Source organism: Mastomys coucha, unplaced genomic scaffold, assembly GCF_008632895.1.
Source record: "Mastomys coucha isolate ucsf_1 unplaced genomic scaffold, UCSF_Mcou_1 pScaffold8, whole genome shotgun sequence".
Classification (NCBI taxonomy): Eukaryota; Metazoa; Chordata; class Mammalia; order Rodentia; family Muridae; genus Mastomys; species Mastomys coucha.
In genome coordinates this window covers 31,388,930-31,398,913 of record NW_022196914.1, presented here as the reverse complement: position 1 = coordinate 31,398,913, position 9,984 = coordinate 31,388,930, and the positions used below count along the sequence as shown (strand labels likewise).

At 44.7% G+C, this 9,984-nt stretch overlaps 1 long non-coding RNA gene across 1 annotated transcript; it reads left to right on the top strand.

Annotated features, from left to right (window-relative positions):
- Window positions 1-1,287: 1,287 nt before the first annotated feature.
- On the top strand, window positions 1,288-7,742 carry LOC116083591. The gene is made up of 2 exons (XR_004115786.1): window positions 1,288-1,365; window positions 7,262-7,742. It is a non-coding gene; the product is annotated as an uncharacterized LOC116083591 (long non-coding RNA).
- The last annotated feature ends 2,242 nt before the right edge of the window (window positions 7,743-9,984 follow it).

The window sequence follows — 9,984 nt, the reverse complement described above, 5'->3', positions numbered from 1 at the left end:
ACAGAATGATCTACTTTTAGCAGTTTGGTTGCAGCATGCATATGTCTATTTCAGTCTCCATTCACTAGGTGCGGTGCTGTTTGTGGTCACAAACATTGAATCATAGTAGCTCCTGACACCTCATGGTATTTAGCAAGGGAATTTCCACATAAGAGGTGATGAATAATAATTGAATGGGGAGCCAACAACACATCAGAGTCATTGGCTTTGACACAGAAATGGTGGTTCACAGTGCCTGTCTTAAAAACATCCTCCTGGGCTTCCATATCTCATGTGAATCGCCTCACTGATGAGCACACGTCTGCCTCTGAATAATTAAGGTTTCAAGATGCAATCCCAAAACACTCAACTTCCTCCCACTGTGGACAGAGAACACCATAATTAAGATATTTGTTGTCAAAGAAATTAGTAAGAAGTCCAAGTAATAATGGATTGCCATAGTTCTGGAGACCATTAGTCCCTTTTTTCCTGCTGGAAGATAATATACACTTTTTTAAAAATGGGATGTACAACATTTGGTACTAACAACAAACAGGAAGATGATGAACAGGAAGGAGCCATGGAACGTGAGCTGTAATTACATGCTATGTCAGTTTCACCCTCTCTGGAAAGAAAGCACTTCTTACGATAGGGTAGGCTTGCCATGACCTGGGCTGGCTATGCTCAGTTCTCTAGGGAATCAGGAGGAAGAGGTCATATGCCAACAAAAAGTCCCAGCTTCTCCAAAACAGCCATTTTAGCCACTCTTCTGACCTGTCCACCTCTCTGTCACCTAGCAAAGGACAGCTTCTGTTGTCATTAGGTCACTTGAAGATGTCTCTTACCCAATGAGCAAAAGTGGGTATACAAAGCAAAATGCAGATTCTGGAGGTGTTCTCCAGAGATGAGGGTCATGCACATCCTTTTTTTATTTCCAAACGTCTTAGGCACGCATGAGTTAGCTTAGAGCATCAAATACTTCAGTTAGTGAAAGATATCACCTATTTCTCAGGCCACGGGGCACTGAGAGGGAAGGCTTCCAAACTCCTGGGAAATCAGAACTCTCTCAAAGTCTTCCAAAAGGTTCAAATTTTCTGAGTTCATCACAGGCAGACCACACATGCCTGTCCCATACCAACTGTGTCCTTAACTCTAAAAAATGTCCTTCAGCCTGTGGAAGGTCCAAACCTCTACCACTGTCACTCATGGTGGTAGAAAGGTGTCCCATGACTTCTCTTGGGAGCTCACTGCAGGCTGCTTACATCTACCTCTTTCCTGGTCGGTGACCTAACAATGCTCTCCAGCTGATGAAGAGTCTCAAGTGTGAAGTCAGCATCAGTTGCCAGGATCTAAATTTTCCAGAACTACTCTATCAGCACCTGGCCTGTAAGTATCACTAGGAGACATATGACTTGGGGGCTCTGACTGAAAAAAGGAATGCGTCACTCAGGATTCCCGTTGAATAGAGATGATCCCATGTCTGTCCTTGGGGGTTGAATTCCTTTATAGTCCTCAATTTCTGGATTTACCAACGAGGGCCTGTTTGCAGCAGCAATGGAGGTCACTCGTTGTCCTGTGATTCTCCCCAGGTAGTGACTAACTCTGTCCTCTCTTACCAACACATTCAACCACCCTCTTCATATCTGACCCAAAGAGATAGGGACCAGAGAGAGAAAGGTAAACAAGAAGAGGAAAGAAAGGAAGACAGAGAAGGACAGACAAAACAAACCAGACAAGTGTCAGGTCCCATGTCTTGCCACTTAAATAGCTTCAAAGTTCCATCATGCCTTGAGCCATGTTTCATAAAGAGAGCTGTCAGTGGTGAAGGTTCACAGGTTTGTTCATGGTATTCAGGGAGATTAGAGAAAAATAAAGCTGTAACACAACTGACAAGGAGCTTTGGAATGTAACAGAACATAGTCACATGCATGACCTGGAGTTACAGATATCCACAAGCCTCTTTCTTTTCTTTTCTTTTTTTTTTCCCGGTCCCACCCCCAAACCTCCTATACCATCCCCCTCACCCTCCTTCTAGGAGGGTGTTCCCATTCCCCCTTACTGCCCTAGCATTCCTCTACACTAGGGCATCAAGCCTCCATAGGACCAAGGGCCTCTCCTCCTATTGATGCCAGACAAGGCCATCCTCTGCTACATATACAGCTGGAGCCATGTATACTCCTTGATTGGTGGTTTAGTTTCTGGGAGCTCTGGGGGGTGTGGTTGGTTGATATGGTTGTTCTTCCTATGGGGTTGCAAATCCCTTCAGCTCCTTCAGTCCTTTCTCTAACTCCTCCATTGGGTGCCTGTGCTCAGTCCAATAGTTGTCTGCAAGCATCTGGCTCTGTATTTGTCAGGCTCTGGCAGAGACTCTCAGGAGACAGCTATATCAGGCTCCTGTCAGCATCCACTTCTTGGCATCCACAACAGTGTCCAGGTTTAGTGACTGTATATGGGACAGATCCCCAGGTGGGCAGTCTCTGAATGGACTTTCCTTCAGTCTCTGATCCATACTTTCTCTCCATATTTGCTCCCTTGAGCAAACACCCACACTGAACAGAAGCACCCACACTTTGGTCTTCCTTCTTCTTGAGCTTCATGTGGTCTGTGAATTGTATCTTGGGTATTCCGAGCCTCTTTCTTAAAGAGATTTTTGAGTGAAACTATTCCACGAGACCTTGTCAGAACGTACACCTTCTTCAGGATCTCAGAATGAGCCGAAGATCAGGGTTCCAAGTATAACAGGGTATACTTACAAGACTGTGCATTGAGAGCCTCAAGCTGTGTGTGTGTGTGTGTGTGTGTGTGTGTGTGTGTGTGTGTGTTCTATATATATGTGTTGTATGTGTACATGTGAGGGTGTGTGCATCTGCACAGGCCAGGAGAACATCTCTTTCTGCCTTATTTTCTTAAGATGGGTCCGTATATTGAACCTGAAACTCAATGTTTTTTCACTAGATCAGATAAGAAGTGAACTCCAACTTTCTTGCTTCCAGCTGTGTGTGAGGGTGGGGTGGGGTTCTGAGGTGCAAGCTAGGTCTTCATGCCTGTGAAGCAAGTGTTCTTACCCACCGAACCACCTCTCCAGCTGTGGTGGCTTAAGTGAGGAATGGCCTCCGGAGTCTCCGGCATTTGAACATTTGGTCCTCCGTTGGTTGTGCTGTTTGGGGAGGTTTAGCAGATGCAGTCCTGACACCAGAAGTAGACTTTGACAGTATAAAGACTCACACCACTTTTGGTTTGGCTTTGGGCTTCACGCTTGTGTTCGAATTTGTGAGTTCTAACCTTCTGCCATTTGCTGCTGTGATGGACTCAACACTCTGGTACTGCAAACCCACATGAGCTGCTCTATCAATCCATTGCCTTGGCTGTGGTGTGTGTTACCACAGCAACAAAGCACATAGGCTCATTCGCAACTTCTGATTGTGCTGTTCTAAGCACTCACTTGAAGCATACCATATCTCCAAACCCCACAGGGCCACCTCCCAGTGAAACACCAGCTCCCACACTGGTGGTTTATAGTTCCTGCTCAAACATTACATCTCAGTTGACATCATACAGTTCGTCTTGGGTTCATGGTCAGTCACTTGGCTCATGCTATGTCTCCTAAGAATCCACGTGTGTGATGATGCAGGTGGCTGGTTCATACTGAGCTCTGCTTCCTCTTTCTAGCGCAGAGGGCCTCTAGGCCCATCTAAATTCTAGCAGTTTAAGGAGAACACTCTCCATCCAGATCCCAGTCTAAATGCACAAGGCTCTATCCCAGCCATGAAAACCCTTTCACTACCATGTCACTCTGTAAGGTGCAGCTGGAAGATAACCTTTACTCTGTGAGTGGCACCTGAATGCTGCAGTAACACTCAGCATGAGAGAGTTGCTCTAGCAAAGCACCTACTTCATCCCTTATTGAAAAAAAGAAAATCATTTTTAAGATCTAGTTGCATTAAATTCACATCGGGTGCCGCATGGAATCAGAGAGTAGAGTAGGCAGAGCCTCGATTTGCATCAATATTCAGGGATTAATAAGTTCCAATGGCGTACTGTGTGAGAATGTAATCAAGTAAGATGGGCAGATGGAAACGCAGCCACCAAGCCCACGCTGTGTAATTAAGTGGTAAATTGACTAAGTCAATCAATATTCTAGGAATGATCAGAGCCGTTCATCCATAGCAGAGAGGGAAGCAGAAACACCATCTCTGTCTCTGTCTATCTGTGAAGGTTTCATGGTGAAAACAGCTCTAGAGGCCAAGTAGACTGTGTAAGGCTAAAACAGAGCTCTCTGGTACAGGAGAAGATTATACACACAAAGGGCAGCTCGGATCATCCCCCATACTCCCACCCTCGTTAGGTAAAGAGCAAATGTGGTGGCCTGAACCACAGTCACTAGTCACCAACTGAGAAGGCAGTCTTATCTCTCCTACTTGGAGGAAAAGAGTCTTACATGTTACAAAAACCTGTGAATCTTCACAGCTCAATGCTAGTCAACAAAATCTATTCCTTAATATTTAATTTAACTCATTAAGTTAAATTAAAGATGTCTCCTTAGGGGGTTGATAATGAAAACAAGTTCATAACCACAGATGCAAGCCTCTCTAGAAAAAGTCAGTCAACACTTTCAGCAAAGATGCAAACTTCCCCTCACCGGAAGAGGCTATCAGGGAAATCAAAAGATTTTTAGAAGTCATATAGTCAGCATAAGTCTTGTATCCTGGCAAATCTAAACATTTAAATTCAACAATAAAATGACTGACAAGTAGGCAAGTTAAAACACAGGCAAAAGATTCAGACAGACATTTACCTGGAAAAGATTTATCAGCTATACATGTGCACACACACACACACACACAAGATATATAATATCATTGGTAGTTGTCTTAGTCAGGGTTTCTATTCCTGCACAAACATCATGACCAAGAAGCAAGTAGGGAAGGAAAGGGTTTATTTAGCTTACTTCCACATGGCTGTTGATCACCAGAGGAAGTCAGAACTGGAACTCAAGCAGGTCAGGAAGCAGGAGCTGACACAGAGACCATGGAGAGATGTTTCTTACTGGCTTGCTTCCCCTGGCTTGCTCAGCCTGCTCTCTTATAGAACCCAAGACTTCCAGCCCAGGGATGGCACCACCCACAGGGGCCCTACCCCCTTGATCACTAATTGAGAAAATGCTCCACAGCTGGATCTCATGGAGGCACTTCCCCAACTGAAACTCCCTTCTTTGTGATAACTCCAGCCTGTGTCAAGTTGACACACAAAACCAGCCAGTACAGTAGTCAAGGAACTACAAATCAGAGCAATACTTGACACTCATTTAGGATAGCTCTACAGCCATGGAAAATGTGTTACCCTAATGACTGAATGTGGTAAAGTGGTGCCTCACCCATGGTAAGTAGTTATAAGGCCGAAAGTTGAACATAAACTTGCTGTGCACCTTACAAAAATTGAAACATATGCACAGGAAAGGTATACACACATACATATACACATACACACACATACACACATAAACACACATATATACACACACACATACACACACACAGAGCAGTGACATTTATAACAGCAAAGAATAGAAATGATCCAAAAAGATCGAGCAGTGGATGTAGAGATAAACAAAATCCACTGCATCCATAGAGGAGAATATTATTTTTATTTTATTTTTCGAAGCCCAAGGGAATTTTATTAAAGTTTAAAAGCAAAATCCCAGTGCATACAAACTGCAGATCTCATCAGCTACTCATAAGAGGAGACTTAGAAGGGAGGGGAGAGAAGCCAGACATGCCATCTGAATCAATCCAAAATGAAGGTCAGCCACATGGCAGATAGACAGCTGCATGGTGAGAAGAAAGCTTTAGAGAAAGAGTAAGAAAACCCAACTACCAGAAGAGAAATTCTTTTTTTTAAAGATTTATTTATTTATTTTATGCATATGAGTACACACTGTAGCTGTACAGATAGTTGTGAGTCATCATCTGTTTGTTGGAATTTGACTTTAGGAACTCTGCTCATTCCTCTGGTTGACCCTGTTCACGCCAGCCCAAAGATTTATTTATTATTATACATAAGTACACTGTAGCTGTCTTCAGACATACCAGAAGAGGACATCAGATCTCACTATGGGTGGTTGTGAGCTACCATGTGGTTGCTGGGAACTCAGGACCTTTAGAAGAGCAGTCAGTGCTCTTAACCGCAGAGCCATCTCTCCAGCCCAGAGGAGAAATTCTTAAGCTCTGGCTAGCATCTGAGAGGAAGAGACAGAAGAGAGAAAAAGAAAAGGTTATGACTTTCTGAGTGAAGGCAGACCCAGACAAGCTTAGGAAGACATTGTGCTGTCGCAAACACACACACACACACACACACACACACACACACACACACACACACAAATGGATGCACAGCTCAACATAACAGATCGGAAAGGTAACTGCTAAGTGAAAAAGCCAGTCAGCAAACATGTGTCACATGACTCCATGTGAACTTCCCATACTATCACATGACTCCATTAGAATAGCATCTATTACATGACTCCACTTAAAGAACAGGTCTGTCCCTAGTCGGTCATCAATGGGAGGAGAGGCTATTGGTCCTGTGAAAGTTCTATGCCCCAGTGTAGGGGAATGTCAGGGCCAGGAAGAGGGAGAGAGTGGGTTGGTAACAGGGGGAAGAGGGAGGGAACAGGATTTTTTTTTCAGGAGGGGAAACTGGAAAAGGGGATATCATTTGAAATGTAAATAAAGAAAATATCTAATAAAAAAAAAAAGAGAGAGCAAGCCTGTCCTAGACAAGTCAATCTATAGTGATAGGAAATAGATCAATGGCTACTTGGAGTTTGGAAAAGAGGGGAGTAGAGCACCTCCCAATGTTTACATTTCTCCTCTTTAGAATGATGAAAAAAATGTCTACACTTGAAACAGTTATTACACTTGTCTGACCATCTCAATATGATAAAAATCACTGAAATACATAATTATATATGGTCGGTTTTATAATATGCAAATTAAGTCTGAATTAAAATATTTTATCTAATCTGCTTTTTTCTGAACAAACTTGATAAGAGTTTGCACAGTTTTGAAATACAGAGGAGGGAGTGGGAATATCTCTATGAGGAGATTTCCCCTGGATTCTGCTGCTCCTCATCATCACCCCAGATACCACCACACCATCCACTTCTGCAGGCTGTGAGCTCAAGTTAAAGATACATCTGGTTACCAGGGTGCAGCTCCTGTCACCTAATTACAAGGGTTGGTGATTGATCTATTGCCTGTTCTTATCTCCTCCCAAAAACAAGCACGGCCACTCCTGATAACAGCTGAGAAGATTCACCAAGGAACAAGCCCAACCACATCAGGGATGAATGGGCAGGTGAAATCAAAGGAGAGAATTGGATTTGTAAGAAGATTAGGAGAAGACAACAATCCCTAGCCACGTTTACTATCTGCTGGACCACAGGCACAGGCATGGACCGCCCAGGATGGTCCTAGCTAAAAACAGCCTTCAGGAGCATGATGGTTTCTCAGCTGTTAGATGGACAAGATTCACTGCTGGCATTTCGTCTAGACTCCACCCCACAGTTATCTGGCAACAGTCAGGTGTGCCTGACTCACTATAAAAGTGGCTCTCTCTTGTTCTCGCTCTCTAGCTTTCGCCCCTGCTCTGTCCCCTTGCTCCTGCTCCCTCTCTTTCCCTACTACCCTCCGCCTCTCTCTCCAAGTGCTCAAGTCCGGCCTCTACTCTCCCCATGCCCTGAATAAACTCTATTTTATACTGTACTGTGTGACTGGTCCTTCAGGGGGAAGGGATGCCTAAGCATGGGCCTGCAGAGGCACCCCTTTTCTTACTGCACCTCTACCAAACATATTCCTTCTCTCCTTATCTGTTTATAAAACACAACACTCACCATCCCTCTTCCCCTGTTCTTCACACTCTAGAAAGATTGTTGCATGGCCAGGTCACAGATGGCTGGAAAGGAAGCCAGTAGTCCCAGCTCAGCTGATTCTCTTCTTCCCCCAACTAGGACCACAACACTGGGGCTGAGCTTCCTCAGAGCCTTGCTGCTTCTAAGATCCAGAGAATATCTTGCCTCGCAGCCCATGGAGGAAGGCCCAGCAATGGCAGAGCCCCCTGAGAAAAGAGTGCCGGGTGAGATGCCACAGGCTCATGTGGAGATACTTGATCTGAGCCCCAATCTCCACTTGTCCCTAGTCTCTCTCGGTCCACAGCCCCATCCCATCCCCACTCCCACTGTTCTCTGAGCTCACTTCCTTTTGTTCCTGCATCCCCATGCACAATGGACATCTGGTCACCCTGCTCTGCCCAGCAGCCCCCTTTTATTCTTGAGAATTGCTCTCTGTCACCAGAGGAAATCACTTCCCTCCACCTCTTCCACACCATTGAGGTTTTCCTAAGCAGGCAGCACTGGCTCTCCACAGACAACTCTCTTCTCAAATTGCCCCTTTCCCTCAATGGGAAATGACTCTCCAAGGGGCCCACTCATTTACTGGCCTCTCATTAGGGAAATAGGGATGGAGATTTAGCTAAAGTCTACATTTTAATGCCAATCCCTGATAATTCAACCATCTTTCCCGACTAAGGGGTCTGCCTCCTTAGCCCCACAGACCTGCAGGCCTTTCCCCTCCCCCTTAATAAGCAGCTCCTAATGCTAATTGTACCTCCACCTGCTCCTACTCTCACTCAGCCCAAGGGATGCTGTCTGCTTCTTGCAGACTCCATCCGGGCTATTGTTGCCCCACCCTAGGGAGTCAGCCAAACCGTGACAACCCAAACTTCTCTCTCTTCCTCTTCCTCTCCCTCTCCCTCTCCCCCTCCCTCTTCCTATCTCCCCCTCTCCCCTTCCCCTCCCCCCAGCACAAAAGAAAAGTGCTAAAAGCAATGCTGGAGAGAACTATCCTCCCTGTTTGAAAGCTAGTTTTCTATTTTGTTTTCCCTGTCACTCAAACAACATTTCAGTGTATTACTGGGAAAAAGTCTCCACAGACTGGAAGCTGTCTGCAATGTGACCTGATAAAGGCTCTCTCTGGGTCCCTTCTTTATTTTTAAGATTTATTTGGTTTTTGGTTGGTTGTTTGGTTTTTGATGTGTGTGCAGGAGGGGTGAGGGGTGTACATGCAGGTATATAAACATAGATGATGCCTGCAGAGGCCAGAAGAGGGTATTGAATTTTCTAGAGCTGGAGTTACAGACATTTGCAAGCCACCTGGCATGGATTCTGGGGACAAAACCATGGTCTTTTGAAACACTGAGTAACAACCACCCTAAATCACTGAGCCATATTTTTCTGACCTCTTTATGACCATTCTCTCTGTCTCTCTCTGTCTCTGTGTCTCTGTCTCTGTCTCTGTGTGTGTGTGTGTGTATGTGTGTCACTGTCTTTCTCCCTCTCCCCCCCCAACCCTCCCTCCCTCTTCCCTTCTCTGTCTCAGACATGCTATTTTTACATAGCTCTGGCTGTCCTGAAACTGTTTATGTAGACCACACTGGTCTTTAACAGCCTGTCTCTGCCTCCTGGGTACTGGGATTATAGGTATGCACCCCTGTGCCCAACTTCTCTGACCATTCTTATCACCACACCTTTGTCCACCTTTTGTCTAATTACATGGTGACTGGGCCTTTTTCTTTTTCAGTTTGTGTATACTCATTGTACACAGTACTGGACTTCATAAGGACATTTCCATGTCTGTATAATATACTTATATTTTCCCACACACACCCCATTCTCTGCATCTTCTCCATCCCATTTTCCCATCTACTTTCATTTCCTAGGTACAGAAATTATTAACTATACCAATGACTGGGTGAAAACGTGCCATTTGTCTTCCTGGATCAGACTTAATTGCCGTATTATGATAATTTCAAATTGTATTCATTTTTTTTCTGGTAAGCAAAATCATTGCATTATTCTCCATGGCTGCATAAAGTTCCATTGTGTGTATAGAATGCATTTTCTTTATTCCTTCCCCTGTTAATGGACAGCTAAGTGATCCCATGACTTAT